Genomic DNA, 19,515 nt, shown 5'->3' with positions numbered 1-19,515 from the left:
AGGATCTGAGTTTTTTTTCTTGGTGGTATTAGAAAGTAAGTGCAACTCATACATGATAGGAACTACAAACCTTGTAGTATGTTAAGAAGATAGTTATCTTTTCTTCTGAGTATCGGGTGTATGAATTAATCGCAGAAGATGGAATAGTTAATAAAAAGATCCGTGTCACCGACATAGACGGGCCAGTGGGGATCGACCGACCGCCATGTCATCCTGTGCCAGTGTCGTCATTGGATACCGTATGAAGAGGCATGTAGTCAGTACACCGCTCTCCCACTCGTAGTCGATTTTGTTGACTTTTCAACCGCTACTAAAGGTCAAGCAGTTCCTCAACTGGCCTCAAGAGGCTGCATGCACCCCGCACCGGTCCTCTCATCAAGGAAAAGGCCCTCGAAATACCGGGAATCGTACCGGGATCCCCGCATGTCATTCAGTCGCGCTGACCATCAGCTACGGAGGCGGACGGAACAACAATCAGGAAACTGAGCACAAAGAGTGCTCTATTGGGCAGTTCCAGTGCCTGTTATATGGCAGAAAATGCAACTAGTAGCTGAGTGTCCAACCGCGGCGCGGCGTCAGCCTTTGGCCGGAGCGTCCCAGCGCTCCAGAGGCGACCTTGCGGCCGTTGAACCTCGCGGGCGCCGCGGCCGCTGCCGTTGCCTCCAGCAGCCGCGACGGCGCTGGCGGTGCTTACCGGGAGGTCCGCAGCTGTCAGCACGCGTCAGGACCGCCGCCACCAGACTGCGCTAGCTGACAGCTGTAATGGCACCGTTACCGATCCTCCGTGTCCTGCGTGCAGCGCCGCCCACACTAAACGACGGCGCTAAAATAAAACCGGAAGGGAAAAACAGGTGTCCTTGTATTAAGTTCTCATTGATATGAATGGATAACAAGTGACGATAGAGTCTTTCCTTTCACGGAAAGGGATAAATGCCATCTAGTACTTTCGTTGTTAACGCTGCTACTTGTTTACCTTTTTATGGTTCACCAACAGGAGAAGGTTTGACCAAAGACAAAAGAAATTTTTATTTAATGCTGAAAGAAAACAAAATTATTATTCCTGAATTAGTAAGTGTGCACGCACGTCTGAGCAACGAGTAAGCAGAAACACAATAAGTCTGTACTTCTCTAACAATAGTGCAGTAATTTCTTTTCATTTTCGTCGTACCATTGACTGATTCATTTCTGCGCTGTTACAGAATCAGTTACTTTCATACTATGATCGATCATATCGATAAAATAAGAAAAGTTCTTTAAGTCTGCGATAATTACGAGTTTCTGCGCATAAACTCATCCGCATTGCTTGTTTATTTTTTAAAATATAGTTATTACGTTGGTAACGTTTTTCGGCTACTACCATTGTAATGTTCGAAACTTACAACTCTAGAAACAAAGTTCAGCATCAGTCGCAATAAAACCTATGTCGAAGCGGGATGCAGCTGACTCTCAAATTTGTTTAATAAGTTCCGAGTTTTGAACCCGATAATGTCAGTATCGGTAATACGTGACTAACGTAAATAGTGACCGGTTACAGCTGAAGAGGCTCGCTTCATCAATTTCAGTGTTCAATGTGGTATTCCTTCGACAGACAGGACCTAACTACAGTGCCCTGTAATAGGTGAAGAACGAACCCGTCGCTCTACAGTAAAGTGCGTGCATCAACGATTTTCTTTCCTTGGCCGATTAAACAAGTGCCCGAGCAGCTTTCGAATCCGGATATTCGCTACCCTCACGTAAAAGCCCTATTTTTCCTATAAGCTAAAGTTTCGTTTAAAACCTTATAGGCCGGCCGGTGTGGCCGTGCGGTTCTAGGCGCTTCAGTCTGGAACCTCGTGACCGCTACGGTCGCAGGTTCGAATCCTGTCTCGGGCAGGGATGTGTGTGATCTCCTTAGGTTAGTTTTTTAAGTAGTTCTAAGTTCTAGGGGAGTGATGACCACAGATGTTAAGTCCCATAGTGCTCAGAGCCATTTGAACCAAAATCTTACAGTTCCATCTTCGAGTAAATCATATGATATGTGGAAAAACGCCTTATTACTCCACTAAATGTCCCATCGCAGTGTTCTGCAGGAAATATTCTCCACTTCTAGATCGCCTCTCACCGGTCCTATTGAAGTGACAGCTCAGTAGCAGCATAAATGCTCTGCTGGTGTATTTAACACGCTCCTACGCCTATTGTACCGAAATGATTGCCAACATATATGCAAAGCAGTTCACAGTAACGTTTTCTAACCTCAATGACCTGCGTCGTTCGGCCTATATTATCAAAATTTAGAATACGTAATTTCACAAGTGCATTCGCAGCAAGCCTGTCGGAACACTTATGATCCAAAAAGAAAGAAATGAATCAATGTCATCCATCTCTACATCTACGTACTCCGTCAGCCGTCACACCTGCACGGTCTATGATGAATCTCCCAGGGCGCAGGAAAATGTCTATATGCCAATGTACGCGATCTGATTTCCGTTATCTCATTCTCAGGGTACATACACGAGTTACATGTTAGATGTAGCAGACACACAGATTAGTTCCAACACGGTTCTCTAAATTCACATGATAGTGTTTCTTGAAAACAACGCCGCTGTTCTTCCAAAGATACTCATTTAAGTTACCTGAAAATGTTGTTAGAAACGCTAAACAAACTCCAATAGATCTATAGTGGTGAGAAGCTCAGCTGTAGCGTTACCGAAACAAGCATACCGCCATTTATGCAAACCAAAGGAAATCTAAATCACAGTGGCTGAACACTAACAGTAAAAGCACCCCCACAGGAAGACGAGCCCTCTGTTTTGTGAAACCTCGGACGGCGCACTCGGAAAGTGCCTTTACAAGCACCACCATGAGTTCGTCAAATGGTTCAAATGGCTCTGAGCACTATGGGACTCAACTGCTGAGGTGATAAGTCCCCTAGAACTTAGAACTACTTAAACCTAACTAACCTAAGGACAACACACACATCCATGCCCGAGGCAGGATTCGAACCTGCGACCGTAGCGGTCGCGCGGTTCCAGACTGTAGCGCCAGAACCGCTCGGCCACCAGCGGCCGGCATGAGTTCGTCGTTAGTACCACGAATAACTAACAAGACAATTAATGTGAAATCTGCATAGGCTTTACAGAGATAGCAAATGACTTAGATACTGTTTGTTCCGGTTGTGGTTAGTGAGGCAGCTACTTCCTATACGTAGAGCCAGAAGTAGTCCCCATACTTTTCCTCTTGTTTGACATACAATAGCCTCGCCGTGGCAGATGCTGACTTACGAGATCGTCAGGTAGTCACAGCTACGTCAGTCTCTCATATAAACGGCACAGGCAGTCTATTTTGAACTCAAATCAGATAATGCATCTGTGTCGGTGCTAGACTTCAAGAGTACTGACAAAGTGTCCGCTTCCACTATAAATTGTCGTGCTGTTTTTCTCCTCGTACAAGATATGTACAAGGTACAGCAGTCTTAGATGACTGCGTGAGACGACTCAGGCACGCAGCTCTGTTGCTTGGAGCAGCCAATCGGGCAGTTCCACGCGCCATTACGCGAGCACTCGGCTGGGTTTCCTGCCGCCAGTCTTGAGCAACCGTGGAGGACTACCTCGACTGCCGCCGTAATGACAGCAGTACACAGCAGTTTCCCTACTAACGACAAACTACGAAGAAGCCTAACGCAGAAACCACACGAAAGTCCCCCAGATTTTTAGGTTTCGTTATAGGTGGCCCTGTTCTAACACTGATCGACTCAACGATACTTCACAGTACCATACAGTAAAACGGCGCTTGCAGAAAATTAGAAAGTATTTTTAGTGTCAAAACAAACGAAATCGGGTTACGTTTCTAGAACATAACCTTGAAAGGATTTGGACATGAAGAGGCAGTATTTTCATCCCATACTTTGAGAATACATTACGCTTGATCCATAACGCCTAGGACGTTGCGGTTTTATGTCAACACGTATTACACTGCATAAAGCATTATTAAAATTTTATATATATACCTACGATAGTTAAATTATTACAACAATATGTCTACGAAATAAATTTCGAATGCACGAGTAGTTTTCGTTATCGTCTCGGACTTGATGCGTGTAAAATCATTCAGACTGTCGCAGACTTCTCTCAAAACCCATGGAAAAATATGTTACGCCTCACATCTTGTAGCGTGTGGATACACTACATATTATCGTTGAAGATAATTCTTGAATAACATAATGACAGGATGAAATAAGTTGCTGATTCACCAGTTATACTCTAAAACACAAGATGCGAGGCATATCACACTTCTAATGGTGTTGAGACAACTCTGCCACAGTCTGAGCGATATTACACGCATGATGCTAGAGATAACGGTACTGTAAACTACATGGACATTCAAAAATCATCTTGCAGACAAATTGTTGCAAGAATTAAATTATATAGAGAAATAGATATTTTTTTTTCAAATAACGCTTACTAATGTTGTGTTGACATAAAACTTCAACGCCACTGCTGTTATAAATCAAGAGCAATGTATTGTCAAAGTACGGGATGAAAACGCTACTTGCATGTCCGCTTAAGAAATACAGAGGGGAATGTAAAAGTTAGTACATGACATTTAGTGACTAATATACATACTGATCGTGCTAAATATAAGAATGCCAGCTTCATAAAACGACAAGATAACCTGAATTTTCCTATAAAATTCTGATCAATAAAATATTTCGTTAATTACATTGGTGAGAGATGGACAACAGCTAAAACGCGTTCACACCACAGACGCTCTCTTCAGAACGGTTGGAATCAAAACGCTTTGGTTGGAAATGAATAAAAAGACTACCACTCAAACGTATTCGATACACAGGCCACAACACCGAGTGACATTGAGAATTTGGATCGAACCACGGGGCGTGCTGGCGTAGCTTTATGGTAAGACGCCTTCTAACAAAAAACAGGAAATTATGTTCTAGTTCTGATACTGGCGCAGATTTCTCAGTTGTCACTTCAAATACACTCAGTAACAATGTACTGAAACGTTCTTAACTGACTCCTTAAAATTTACGTTTGAAGTAAGGATCTGGGAAACCAACTGGACTGGATTCTGGAGAAACACTGGAATCGCGCATAGCGGTGGCTAGCTGTAGCTTTTAACTCGTATCTCGGCGAACAGGAGCCCTGGCTCTTCTGCACCTCCTGACGACCGAGTGGAACGGTGCAGTACGTGGATCACTGGACTCGATGTCGAAACTGGGGTTGGAATCCGTGCCCTGAAATCTACCCTTTTGTTTTGCCAAGGTGTCTTTACTTCACTTTAGGTGAATTCTGTGTAAGCTGATTCACGAACACTCTGGTCCATTCATCCCTCATCGTGATCGAAATGAGTCAGCGTTTCGTTTATAACGTAGGCACTCACTGAAAACAACCAGTCCATTAGCGATGCACAACACACGACTCAGTTTGTAATAATCCACGGACAGTGTTCACATTGCAGATATATCGAAACATACTTGAATAAATTTTGTACAAAATAATTTGAATAATAAACTGGACGAGGGAGTCAAAATAGGTGTCCCTATAGGACTGTTCTATTGCAGTATCCCATTTTAGGTAAAAACATACATTTGATGCGTCTAGGACATTACAGTTTAACCACAAAGACTGCTGTTTTTTGTTTTATCTACTGTTATGACACAGACGTCAACAACGATCCTTGCCAGAAGTTGTATTCCAGATTACATGAAATTTGAGTCAAAGTGGTTGTTAACAATTATCACGACGCATAAAATAACCAGCATCGTCGTTTTGGATGCTATTGCGAACCACAACAGAGATCTGTGGTTGGTGCGGAAAATTTGCAAAATTACTTGGTAACGGCGAGGGCCTTAAGGAGAGTGCGGTACTCACCAGTGTATGGTGGTGTTGGTGCCCCTGTGCGGCAGGTGGGATGTTGCACGCGTGTGCGCGCGCGCCCGCTACTCATCTACTTATAGCGAGCGCCCGCCGCCCCCCTCCCTAGGTTGGCAAACCTGCGCCTGTGCGTCGGCAGCCCGGCGCGCCGTGCACCGCTTCTTCCGCGGCCAACGGACCGCGCCGCCGGCTGCCGAAGGCTGCCCGCGAATCACAACTCGCCTGCTCGCAGGACACTCCCACGGCCGCCGCGAACTCGCCGCTCAGCGCCCAGTTCCCTCCTTTGCCACGTGGGGTTCGGCCCCTGTCGCGCATCACAGACACTTTCCCCGAACTAGCACCTATTAGCGGCATCGCCGTCAGTGTGGATAAATGTAAAATACTGCCTATAACAAAGGATAGCATCCGATTACTAGACCAGTGATGAACGTCTGGGGGTGTCACTTCCTAAGCATTTAGTGGTAATGAAACGGTACAGTAGTTTCCGCTCTATAAGCAGCAGGTTTCGCTGCTCGCTCGCACCGGGAAATAGAAACAAAGGCGGCTCCGCAATCAATTTTATTACACGACGCGACCGGCCGCGGGTGCAACAGAACCCATGTGGACGGGAGGAAAGAAATGTTTCAGGCTTCATAATACGTATTTATATGTGTCGTGTATTATGCATTTCTTGTACGTGGATGTGAATCTCCACATGAACTTTCCTAATCCTCCTCACACCTTTCCGTAAAGCGTGGCCAAATCTTTGTTGGGAAGTAATTCTGTAGTATAGTAGTGCCAACCTTACTCCTGGCTAGGGGATCAGAGAGGCAGCACAGGCAGGTAAAAGTCAAAGGCTTTCCAGTGTCACAAGATTTGGGGTGGAGATGTTGGTCACGACCAAGTGGTTCGACCACCCCCTCCACCGGGGCCCAGGAAGACCTCCGGGTGCCCGCCATATTCTGGGAGGGTTACAGGAGGCGGGTAAGTGAGCAGACGTGCCCTCAGTGCGTCTGTCTCAATGTTCACGCACGGAAGAGAGGTATTTGAATATTTGTACTAATTCTTTTATTTCCAGCTTCGGATTGTGCTCGTTTAATTCCGGAAATTTGACCCCCTGTGTTAAAGTATCTGGTCCCCAGTTTGTCCGTTATCCTCCTCACATAGTGAATGTCCTATGTAAAATATTGGGAGACTTTGGTGGTATACATTTGGCCAACGCAATTCCGTCTTACCCGTAGAAATGTGCGTGCAGATTAGTATATAATATAACCGAACTATAAGTTGTAAAATTGTAATACCTGTAAACTGAAACAATTGCTGCTATCGCTGTAAAGTCGAGTGATAATGTTTAAAATAAATAGGAAATCAACTGTCATCAATCTTTAACATACCTTAAAAATCACAAAGAAGTTAAGTTAAAGGAATTTATTTAAAATAAAAGCTATTGAAGGAAGGGACCCACACATCAGCGTGTGAGCCCTCCAGCCCATTGCCTAGTATCGTTCAGAAATGACACGCTCTCTAGGTAGCGCTCTCAAGCTCCTCTCCCCAGTTATCCGTTGCTCAATTTTGATTCAGGGCTTGACGACATCAACTTTCATCTGGCGTCCCTAGGCAAGGAGGTAAGACGGTAAACTTTCAGTAAGCCTACTAAATCCACATCTACACTGAAAAATATTCGCCTCTCCAAAAAGTAATTAATGTAGAGTAATGAAATTTCGGAAATACATTTATCTAGGTATTATATTATGTGGTTAACATTGCAAGGTCACAGGCTGATGTCAACGCATTGCAAATATGAAATGCTGATACATTAATAACCGGTGTAACTGCCAGAATGTGCGATGCAAGCATGGAGACATGCATGGTTCAAATGGCTCTAAACACTATGGGACTTAACATCCGAGGTCATCAGTCCCCTAGGCTTAGAACTACGTAAACCTAACTAACCTAAGGACACCAGACACATCCATGCCCGAGGCAGGATTCGAACCTGCAACCGTAGCAGCCGCGTAGTTCCGGACTGAAGCGCGTAGAAGCGCTCGGCCACAGCGGCCGGCAGACATGCATGCATTGTACTGCACAGATGCTGAATGTCAGTTTGTGGGTTGGAGATCTATGCCTGTAGCACTTGGTAGGTCAATACAGGGACGGCAAATTCAGCCGGCTGGTGGGGCCGAGCGGTTCTAGGTGCTACAGTCTGGAACCGCGTGACCGCTACGGTCACAGGTTCGAATCCTGCCTCGGGCATGGATGTGTGTGATGTCCTTAGGTTAGCTAGGTTTAAGTAGTTCTAAGTTCTAGGGGACTGATGACCTCAGTAGTTAAGTCCCATAGTGCTCAGAGCCATTTGAACCATTTTGAACCAAACGTCGAACACGATGGTCTCCTTTTGGTAGTGTCACGTGACCGTCCGGAGCCCGGTCTTCTAGCAACCGTACATTCTGGTAACCACCTCTGTTAGCAACCATGTACCGTGGCTACATCCCTGCCAAATCTTTCTACAGTATCGCTAAAGGAATATCCTGCTTCTCGTAGCCATTGCTGATAATGGCGTATTTGTCGCCTTAAAGGAACTCTTAACTAGCATCATCTCACGACGTCCAGCGTCAAAGGTAAGTAAAGCTTACGATCGTTACAGTGTGTATTTAACGTAAAGCTGATTTCCATCCTCATAGTGGCGCTACTAACGCCGCTCGTATCGAGTGGCGAGAAATTTTTATAGGTATCAATTTCACATGTAGAAACACACCTCCAACTTTTTTTTATGTCGCAGAACACCTTCTTGATGTTGGGCCTTTTATTCCGTCATATTTCTCGAGAGATATGTGGGAGGAAGTTGTCCGACTCTTCCGGAAAGGCACTCTCTCGGACTTCCTTTCTTGGACCATTATCCCTGAGTGCAATTAGAGATTAGCTAGTGCCCCACTCTCCCTCCCACCTCATCGTCTGTTGCCCTCTCTCCCCCACATTATCATCAACTTTAACACCTAACTAAACTCTAGAATGAAAGACCTTTCTTGGAACACTTTTATTTTTAAAATGGTGAAAGATGAATGATATTTACTTTTTGTGTGTGCGTATGTGTCTGTGTGTGTGTTAGAATGAATGACGAAGGAATTCGTGGTGCATCGCAAGTGTCACTCACAACTCCCTCTCAGATAAGAAAGCTAACTGTCCACAATCATGCTAGACACCTGTTACAAAACATATTGACCTCAGATGTTAAGTCCCATAGTGCTCAGAGCCATTGGAACTCTTTTTGAACAAAACATACTTCCCCTTCATCACTCCTCCCCATTGCGGCACTTGCTTGACCTGCGCCCTGCAACTCCATTTAAAATCAACCCAGTTAACATGTGTGCACTATACTTCCTGTTCGTAAATGTCTGCTGCACTCCTTACTTCTGAAGTGGCAGAAATTGGAAGGCTGTTAATGCTTTGTGTCTGACCACAGTCACTAATAGTAATAATAATAATAATAATAATAATACTGTGTACAGCACTTTAGGAGCCCTTATGTAGTTACTGATGAGCTCTCAATTAATTCATTTATCTGTTTCGAAGTAAGTCATAAAGCAATTTCTGGACCACTGCAGGTACTGTCTACAGTTTGGAGATGAACCTTTCTTGAGATATTCAGCATTTTTTATCTATATGTCTCCGTTTTATCATCAGCGACGTACAGGACAAAGCGCGACATATGTGTGTAGTGGGTGGACTATGTGAGGAAACTGTAACCTTCATCGCATTAATGCTACTAATTGAGAAAAAATAATTATTGATAACTTATATAATCAGTATTAGAGTTATACAAAATTGTGATAACAGTAATGATCTTTTGAAAATAATTTAGTTCCGTGAGTGAAACATAATCGAAACGTTAGTTTTCACCCCTCATAAACTTTCATTTTACCCAGGTTGGGAACCATTGTTACTGTTCCAGTGTCTCAATTCCTTGTCAGTAGGCATGACAATAGACATCGAACGAATTCAGGGACGTGCCAGTACGGTCGTAATTAGTCGGTACGCCCGCATCTCGTGGTCGTGCGGTAGCGTTCTCGCCTCCCACGCCCGGGTTCCCGGGTTCGATTCCCGGCGGGGTCAGGGATTTTCTCTGCCTCGTGATGGCTGGGTGTTGTGTGCTGTCCTTAGGTTAGTTAGGTTTAAGTAGTTCTAAGTTCTAGGGGACTTATGACCACAGCAGTTGAGTCCCATAGTGCTCAGAGCCATTTGAATTAGTCGGTACATCCCATAATAAAATGAAACACCGACGCTCGGAGAACTGAAATGGGAACCCTTTGAAGAAAGACCACGTAGTTATCGCAAAGCTATGTAGGGTAACTCAGTTAACTTGTATCCGAGGGAGATATGCGACCCTTATGCTGCCACCATAGCATATATCGCGTAGAGATCGTGAAATTAAGATACTGATTAGGGCGCGTGCAGAGTCATATGGACAGTATTTTTTCTCTCATACAATATGAGAAAGGAAAACGAAAGAAAGTCGGCAATATTCCTACGATTTACCGTCTCGCATAAACTGTACAGTGCCTTGCGGGGTATACAGGGTGTTAGGGATACAAGGGCAGATATTGTGAGTAATGACTATTTAATGCACTACCGGAAAAAAAGTAGTACACCTGGAAAGACGATGTCGATTTTAATCCGATGAAGGCATATGTCATCGCGGGAGGGGGGAGGGGGAGCAGCAGATGTACTGATAATGGTTTCGACGTCGCCCGCCAACAGGTAGCGTACTGGCACTACTACCTTAATATAGAATGCTCATAGCCAGAAGGCGCAGTCCCTTCCAAATGTGTGAAGCAAGTAGGCAAACAAGCCACACAGATGCACTCATCTTCCTACAGCCAACTGAGTGAATTTGAAAGGGGTCCAATTGTGGCCTTCCGTGTGGCAGGATGGTCCCTTTGGGGAAATGCCACACAATTTGGACGTGCAGCGTCAGTTGTGCAACAGTGCTGGTATCAGTGGTCGCGTGAACATTTTCACAGCCATGGACGAGGTTCTGGACGTCCACGCACTACAGACGCACACCAGGATCGTCGTGCTGTGAGGTCAGCAGTGGCAAATCATACAGCTACCACAGCAGAGACAACAGAGCTTGTGAGCCCAGACCTGTCAACACGAACGGTTGCGACCCGGCTACTAGCAGTGGGACTACTGGTACGCACAACTCTAGCCCTCTTCCATTCTCGCCACGGCATCGACGTGCACGGCTCGACTTGAGTGCCGTCAGAGGACAGCTTGGAAGATTGAATGGCGCGCCGTGACCTTCAGAAATGAAAGCAGGTTTTGCTTGCAAGCATGTGATGATCATTTGTGCGTACGACACTGACCTGGTGAGCGCTATCTCGTAGAGTGCATTCGTCCAATACACACTGTCCCCACTCCAGGCGTTATAGTCTCCAGAGCCGTAAGCTACAACTCTCGTCCGCCTTTGGTATTTCTGGAAGGGATACTAACCAGCGCTCGGTATGTGCGGAATGTTGTTAGACCCGTTTACTTTTCCCGTTCTTGCAATAGAAAGGTGATATTTTATTCCTACAGGACAATCCTCGCCCATACACTGCTCATCAAACTCAACGTGCTCTGCAAGAAGTGCAGCAGCCCTCGCCAGCACGATCTTCGGACTTGTCCCCAATCAGCACTTGGGGTATGATCGGACGAGAAGAGATTCATGTGACTCGTCCACCAACAACTTCTACAGACCTACGTGAACAGGTCGAGCAGCTGTAAAATAACGTACCCCAGGATAGTATTCGGCATCTATACGATCTACTGGATGCTAGAGTCAGCGCTGCATTGCCGCCTGTGGACGCTACACCTCGTACTAATATGGGTGTTTCAGCTTAAGTCGGTACCTGGCACCTCAGAACCGCTTGTGCTATTTATTTGTAAATGTAATCAGTTCTTCTACTGCTTATTCACTGTTGCAACAATACGAGATGCCACAATAAATTAATGAGACTGACGTGAAAAAAAATGTTGCTTACCGTTTTAGTCAATTTTAGTGTTGTCTCCTTCAAAGTAGTTCCCTTCTGATTGCACACAATTTTTCCAGCACTTCTGCCATTGATGGTAACATTTATGGAACTCATCTTCTGTAATATCCTCCAAGACCGTCGTTACAGCTTTTTGGACATCTTTTGTTTGAAAATGGTGTCACTTGACCACCTTTTTGACTCTTGGAAATAGAAAAATATCGCACGGAGCGATATCTGGCGAATAAGGTGGCTGTGGTAGTACTGAAATTTGTTTTGAGGTTAAAAATTGCTGTACTGACAGAGCAGTATGGGATAGCGCATTATCGTGATTTGGGGACCATTTCTGCACCGATGTTTCTCATACCAAGGTCTTCAGTTATTATTAGACGAACCGTTTCTCGATTGATGTTCAGTTTTTCTGCAATCATTTTCACGGGTAATCTTCAATCAGATCGTACGAGTTCACGCACCCTGGCCAAGTTGACATCTTTCCATGAGGTTGATGGTCGTCCACTGCGGTCTTCATCTTTAACATTCGTTCTGCCTTCACCAAACATTTTATGCCAGCGAAACACTTCAGCTCTTGACATAACATCCTCTCCAAAAGCCTTCTGAAGCTTACCGTAAGATGTCGTCGCTTTTTCACCCAATTTAAGGCAAAAAGAAATGGCATACCGTTGGGCAATATTATGCGGTTCCATTTCCGTGATGAGAGACACAAACACGTGTTAACTTATTACAGCACAACTCACGACTGAGCAGTCGCATCGATGTGCCGCTTGGACTAGAAGCAGCTTATAGGCCAAGGTCAAAGATATTGTGCCTAAGCAAGCCTGCAGAGTTTGCCACATCTTGCAAAGAAAATCATTCTCATTACTTTATTGTCGCACCTCATAAGTCTTGAGTATATTGGAAGCCACTAGAAGGGTCCACCAATTTTTTTCCGGCAGTGCGTGTACTCACTTCAATGTGTTAATTGTTTCTCCTCTGCGTCTAACAGTCTTACTGCAAACACTGTGTCAACGTAATTTACTAGCTGATGTTTCATGCATGGTCGTAGCTGCATCACTAAGTGGAATGAGCCTGTTAGTATAGAGTAACATTTTGGATCCAAGCGTTCGCTCTTCAAGACCTGACCTGCTGCCCAGGGAAAACAAGCATTCACGGCTTGCTCTTGCCACATCTACCTGGATGCACCAGTCAAGCTCATGCCTTACCTCTCATGTAACAATATCGTTGTGCCATTTTGCAGCAAGGCAATGCTCGTACACACACAGCACATGTCTGTATGAACTGTCTGCGTGCGTTGAGGTATTCCTGTGGCCAGCAAGAGCCCCAATGTGCACTGAATAGAACATGCATGGGGCCAGTTTGATCATCAGCTCTGTCCCAGTACCGGTAACCAGGATATCAGGTAGCAGTTACAGTAGCTGTGGACCAGCTTGCCTCAAGAGAAAATACAATGGCATTATGAGTTCCTTGTCAAACGAATAAGTTCATGCATTCAGGCCATACTGACACGCGGGTTTTTGCAAACTTGACTCGATTTTGTAATCACTGTAATAAAATCACATATTCCCTCTCCGGTGTTGTCGAGTGTCGAGAGCAGCGCAAGAAGTATCGAGCCCTGCAGAGCTACTGCACAGCAAAGTGGTATCACGCGGCACCACGCGGCGCCTATGAAATGCTAGCTAGAAGCCGTGGCTCCCGTACTTCCAGGCGCCACCGCCGCACCTCTGTCCTGGAATGGCGTCGCCAGAGGCCAGGAGGGCAGTTCTGGTCGAGGTCGGATCCTGCCCACTTGGAGGAGCTTCCTGTCGGAGTAACGTCGTTGTGCTGCCTACTCGCCGTGACACAGCTCGTGTCGATCGGCGGGGAGTAAAGAGACCTCCGTCTTCTGTGAACTGTGCCTACACGCCAACGATATCAGAACTCTCAACCCGTTAAGTTTAATTTAATTTCCTCCTCATCTTCAGGGTGCTTCAATTTTTGCCAGGCAGTGTAATTACTGTGGGTCTATTCTTTATTATTGTTATTCAGATCTATGATCACTTATTTATATGGGATACTTGGAAGTATTTTTTTTAGTATCTGCATGCTGTTGGTAGCTATGATTTTGCAAAAATTATTTGTGAGATTTATCTTTGTTAGCGACGATCGACTCACAAAGAGCATCATTGTGCGTTTGTGTTTGTGTTTGTATTTGCGTGTGACAAAGAATTTGCCTGAAATTTTCTATACTGCAAAATTTTCAGACTTTAGCTGCAAAACTGTGTCCAATTTATTTTGCTTGTTCGTGGTGCTGATGAACCTCGTGGTCTGGGCTAGTAATTGGGTATAACTCGATTCTTGTGCTGTCTCGCCATTTCTGTAACGTGCTCTAGTCCTTCTGGATGTCTTTCATCTTTTGAATAACCACATTCCTGTAAATTAATCAATAACCGTCGACACTGTCTCGTCCATGTTGTTTGATTGAAACCACTTTGTGATTGACAGGCTGCAGTGCCGGGGGACAGTGTTGCCGGTGTGCGCCCAGCCACGCTTCGCAAGACATGCTGCACGTTGTGGCAACACAGCGAGCACATGGTGCTCGAGAAAGAACGGCGATTAGATGGCGACTGACCCATACGTGCGTCAGCAAGTTAATTATACCTGTACTGGGGCCGGCCGAAGTGGCCGAGCGGTTCGAACCGCACGACCGAAACGGTCGCAGGTTCGAATCCTGCCTCGGACATGGATGTGTGTGATGTCCTTAGGTTAGTTACGTTTCAGTACTTCTAAATTCTAGGGGACTCATGACCACAGCAGTTAAGTCCCATAGTGATCAGAGCCATGTGAACCATACCTGTACTGGGCATTAAAACCACTCTTCAAAAAAATGGCTCTGAGCGCTATGGGACTTAACTTCTGAGGTCATCAGTCCCCTAGAACTCAGAACTACTTAAACCTAACTAACCTAAGGACATCACACACATCCATCCCCGAGGCAGGATTCGAACCTGCGACCGTAGCGGAAGCGCGGTTCCAGCCTGTAGTGCCTAGAACCAGAAGTGTTTCAACCTTATAATATTTCGTGGAATGAAGTTGACATACGCTTAAGTACGTGAAAATTGCTACAATACCGAAGACACATTTTCATGATATAAACTTCGTAGTACTGATTTGGTACCTGACAAAGTACGCAAATGCTTAAAGTTACAGAACTATAGACAATCTCTAAGACTGCAGTATGATTTTCAGAACCCCAGGTGCTGCAATCACAACGTCTCGTCAACGAGAGCCTGGATATGATACGTAAAAATACTCTTCCACCCAGTTCCTATGAACTCCATAATGGATCAATTAATGATACCTCAGAAACATTGGATGAGCCACGTGCTAAGAAAACGTATGGGCCAAGGAAACTGGTCCTTGAAGAAGTTTCTCAGCTTCCTCAAACATCTGGATTTTTTCGTGGAATAGGGCTAGAGAATCGGGCTCTGCTTCTTCTCAGTTAGGGAGTTTGCTGCTGGAATTTTCCTCTATATGTAGGACATTATATACACTCCTGGAAATGGAAAAAAGAACACATTGACACCGGTGTGTCAGACCCACCATACTTGCTCCGGACACTGCGAGAGGGCTGTACAAGCAATGATCACACGCGCGGCACAGCGGACACACCAGGAACCGCGGTGTTGGCCGTCGAATGGCGCTAGCTGCGCAGCATTTGTGCACCGCCGCCGTCAGTGTCAGCCAGTTTGCCGTGGCATACGGAGCTCCATCGCAGTCTTTAACACTGGTAGCATGCCGCGACAGCGTGGACGTGAACCGTATGTGCAGTTGACGGACTTTGAGCGAGGGCGTATAGTGGGCATGCGGGAGGCCGGGTGGACGTACCGCCGAATTGCTCAACACGTGGGGCGTGAGGTCTCCACAGTACATCGATGTTGTCGCCAGTGGTCGGCGGAAGGTGCACGTGCCCGTCGACCTGGGACCGGACCGCAGCGACGCACGGATGCACGCCAAGACCGTAGGATCCTACGCAGTGCCGTAGGGGACCGCACCGCCACTTCCCAGCAAATTAGGGACACTGTTGCTCCTGGGGTATCGGCGAGGACCATTCGCAACCATCTCCATGAAGCTGGGCTGCGGTCCCGCACACCGTTAGGCCGTCTTCCGCTCACGCCCCAACATCGTGCAGCCCGCCTCCAGTGGTGTCGCGACAGGCGTGAATGGAGGGGCGAAGGGAGACATGTCGTCTTCAGCGATGAGAGTCGCTTTTGCCTTGGTGCCAATGATGGTCGTATGCGTGTTTGGCGCCGTGCAGGTGAGCGCCACAATCAGGACTGCATACGACCGAGGCACACAGGGCCAACACCCGGCATCATGGTGTGGGGAGCGATCTCCTACACTGGCCGTACACCACTGGTGATCGTCGAGGGGACACTGAATAGTGCACGGTACATCCAAACCGTCATCGAACCCATCGTTCTACCATTCCTAGACCGGCAAGGGAACTTGCTGTTCCAACAGGACAATGCACGTCCGCATGTATCCCGTGCCACCCAACGTGCTCTAGAAGGTGTAAGTCAACTACCCTGGCCAGCAAGATCTCCGGATCTGTCCCCCATTGAGCATGTTTGGGACTGGATGAAGCGTCGTCTCACGCGGTCTGTACGTCCAGCACGAACGCTGGTCCAACTGAGGCGCCAGGTGGAAATGGCATGGCAAGCCGTTCCACAGGACTACATCCAGCATCTCTACGATCGTCTCCATGGGAGAATAGCAGCCTGCATTGCTGCGAAAGGTGGATATACACTGTACTAGTGCCGACATTGTGCATGCTCTGTTGCCTGTGTCTATGTGCCTGGGGTTCTGTCAGTGTGATCATGTGATGTATCTGACCCCAGGAATGTGTCAATAAAGTTTCCCCTTCCTGGGACAATGAATTCACGGTGTTCTTATTTCAATTTCCAGGAGTGTAGATAGCAGTTTCCAATGGAGCTCCAAACCAGTATATTTGGCTTTCATAAACTCTCAACAATACAGGCTGCAAGATTATAATTACCATGATAGTTCAGACTTTTATGTGTCCACCACAGTTGGGCAAGATGAAATGAAATTAATCGGAAAACGCCACATAGAACAGCGACCTCAGTGATATCCTCATTACAGTCTGACGCGTTTGTGTGGACATTGGCACCCCATGCCATCAGCACAGTCCGAAGCAGAATGCGTCGAGCCGCCGACACAAAGTGGCACACATCAGTAGCAGACAGAGATGCAGCGTTGAGGGAACACTCAGATCAAAGCTGTATTGTTTGCTACCGCTATGCCGCCAACATAGGTGTCATCACGTTAAACTGTGACATTCCATGGTCCAGCGTCCCCTCGTCTCTGAGTACATAATTCCCATATCCACTGGCTCCACAAATGTTCCACTGGCTCCACAAATGTTCCACTGGCTCGTCAGCATAAGGCAAACGTGACTGCATCCAAATCACATATCCTGTGTTCAGCTGTGAACACCAGAATTTGCTGAAGATGATCCCAGCGGTGGGGTCCAAACGTCGATTGTGTGGAAGAAATTGAAGAGGTCCAATATCCCAGAAGATTTTACCTTTAATGACAACGACAACGAAAGCCTGCAGGCTTGCCTGTTAATTTTTTAGGTAAACTATACTCCACTATGACTCTGTCATCCTCGACTTCTTCCAATACATTCATATTTGTGCGTGTCTGGCGCTTTGCTTCTATGACTGCACAAGTATTGGCATCTGCCCATAAGTAATTATTGCGATAATTTATTACCTTATTATGTATGAACTCTTCCTCATCGGTAATTAAAATGTGGATCTTCCGCACTCTGTCCTTATAGGCTAAACTTTAACCAAGAATAATAATCCGTGAGTTGAATGTTTGTACGCGCTGTAAAGGCGCTTACAGACTAGGCCAACGAAGGCCAATGAATGGCAGGCAACGGCTTTGTTGGTCGAGATTTGCGTAGTATGTACGGCCGGCACATCGGAGCCAACGAAGCGGTTGGCCTTGCTTGCGGTTTGGTCTGCTTGTGCTTTGTTGGCCTCGCGACCCTCTCCTACTGTGGACGCAGTAATGATTTGTTGTGTCTCTAGAACGGGTGTGTATTTAAGTTTTTCAGAGCAGACACAACTCGTACTAAGTATGTTTTATTTCGCTCTTTAATTTACTAAGAGCATCATCAGAAACACTGGAATTTACAGTTTAAAGTACAGTAGTTGACTGTAAAATTAAAGAGCGAAACCAGTCAGCAAAAAGTATAGAGTGCGACTAGTGGTCGTCCGGAAAAACTTAATTCCAACAGTCGCTGTTTCACGTAAAGGCAATGCCTGCTCTCGCTAAGGATGAGTATTTACAATGTTTAAAAATACTGGAGTATGGAGTGGAATACGGACAGAGCATTAAAGCTAATAGTTTTATCGTAGACGGGAAAATCTATGGGTCCCCTGCGAACTGCGATTATAAAAACTGAGAAGACTAGACGCTTGGTGGGAAATAACTCAGCTATCAGAAAGTGCTATACACAGTGTGAAAAAGAAAATCGAGTCTTTATTGACATGTATCCATCGCGAACAACAAAGGCAAACAAACAAAACTGGGAGTGACTATTAATTTTTCCGCTGCAGTTAGAGCTCTCCTAAAGGAGGTGTCAGCTATGGAAATTTTAGTACCTATGCAATCCAATAACAATTCGAAATTGTAGGTTTTACTCAACTCGTTCACCAGCACCGTTTCTTCTACTTCTTTGTCTGATCACCAATTTCTTACAGTAAAATAACTGCTGCAAATGCGACTACGGCTAAATCCTCTTCTTCCCTTATATAAATAACGTCCGGTGAAGTTTTGATTAAAACACTACTTTACAGCAAAAAGAAAACGGAAGCATCGTCGGCAAGTTATCGGAGTCAACTGCGATTCCATATGGCCGAATCCCTTGGCTGCAAGACAATCGTTTGGTGTGAATGAGAAGCCGAATGCCAATGCAATGGTGACCAACGTTTGACCGAATCTAACCCCTGCGACTGTTGGTCTTCGTCGGCCTAGTGTGTACGCGCCCTAAGTGATACGGATGAGGTGACAGCTCATGCAGAACTGGCCACGCTACAGCGTGCTTTATGCAGCTCTAATTCCTCGCACACTTTCTTCAGCACAGTGTTTCTCTACTGGTCGCGAACTGTCTGAGGCCCATTGCAATCGCTTGTCCTTGTTGCGATGGATATCGTGCATGCAGGTAGCTGGAACAACCAGTCGGACATTTCCTCAGATGGGATAGGGCGTTGACGGTATCGTTCGGCAAACCTGACACGTGACTGTCGGTTCAAAAATGGTTCAAATGGCTCTGAGCACTATAGGACTCAACTTCTGAGGTCATAAGTCCCCTAGAACTTAGAACTACTTAAACCTAACTAACCTAAGGACAACACACACATCCATGCCCGAGGCAGGATTCGAACCTGCGACCGTAGCGGTCGTGCGGTTCCAGACTGTAGCGCCAGAACCGCTCGGCCACCAGCGGCCGGCGACTGTCGGTTAACACTGTTGCCCAAAACATAGCAGAATGCTACGTTTTCCATTCCCCGCGTGGAATAACGGTAACCAGTTCCACTGTATACATTGTGTACACGCCACGGAAT

The sequence above is a fragment of the Schistocerca nitens genome, chromosome 2 (assembly GCF_023898315.1).
Source record: "Schistocerca nitens isolate TAMUIC-IGC-003100 chromosome 2, iqSchNite1.1, whole genome shotgun sequence".
Classification (NCBI taxonomy): domain Eukaryota; kingdom Metazoa; phylum Arthropoda; class Insecta; order Orthoptera; family Acrididae; genus Schistocerca; species Schistocerca nitens.
This window is presented reverse-complemented; position numbering follows the sequence as displayed.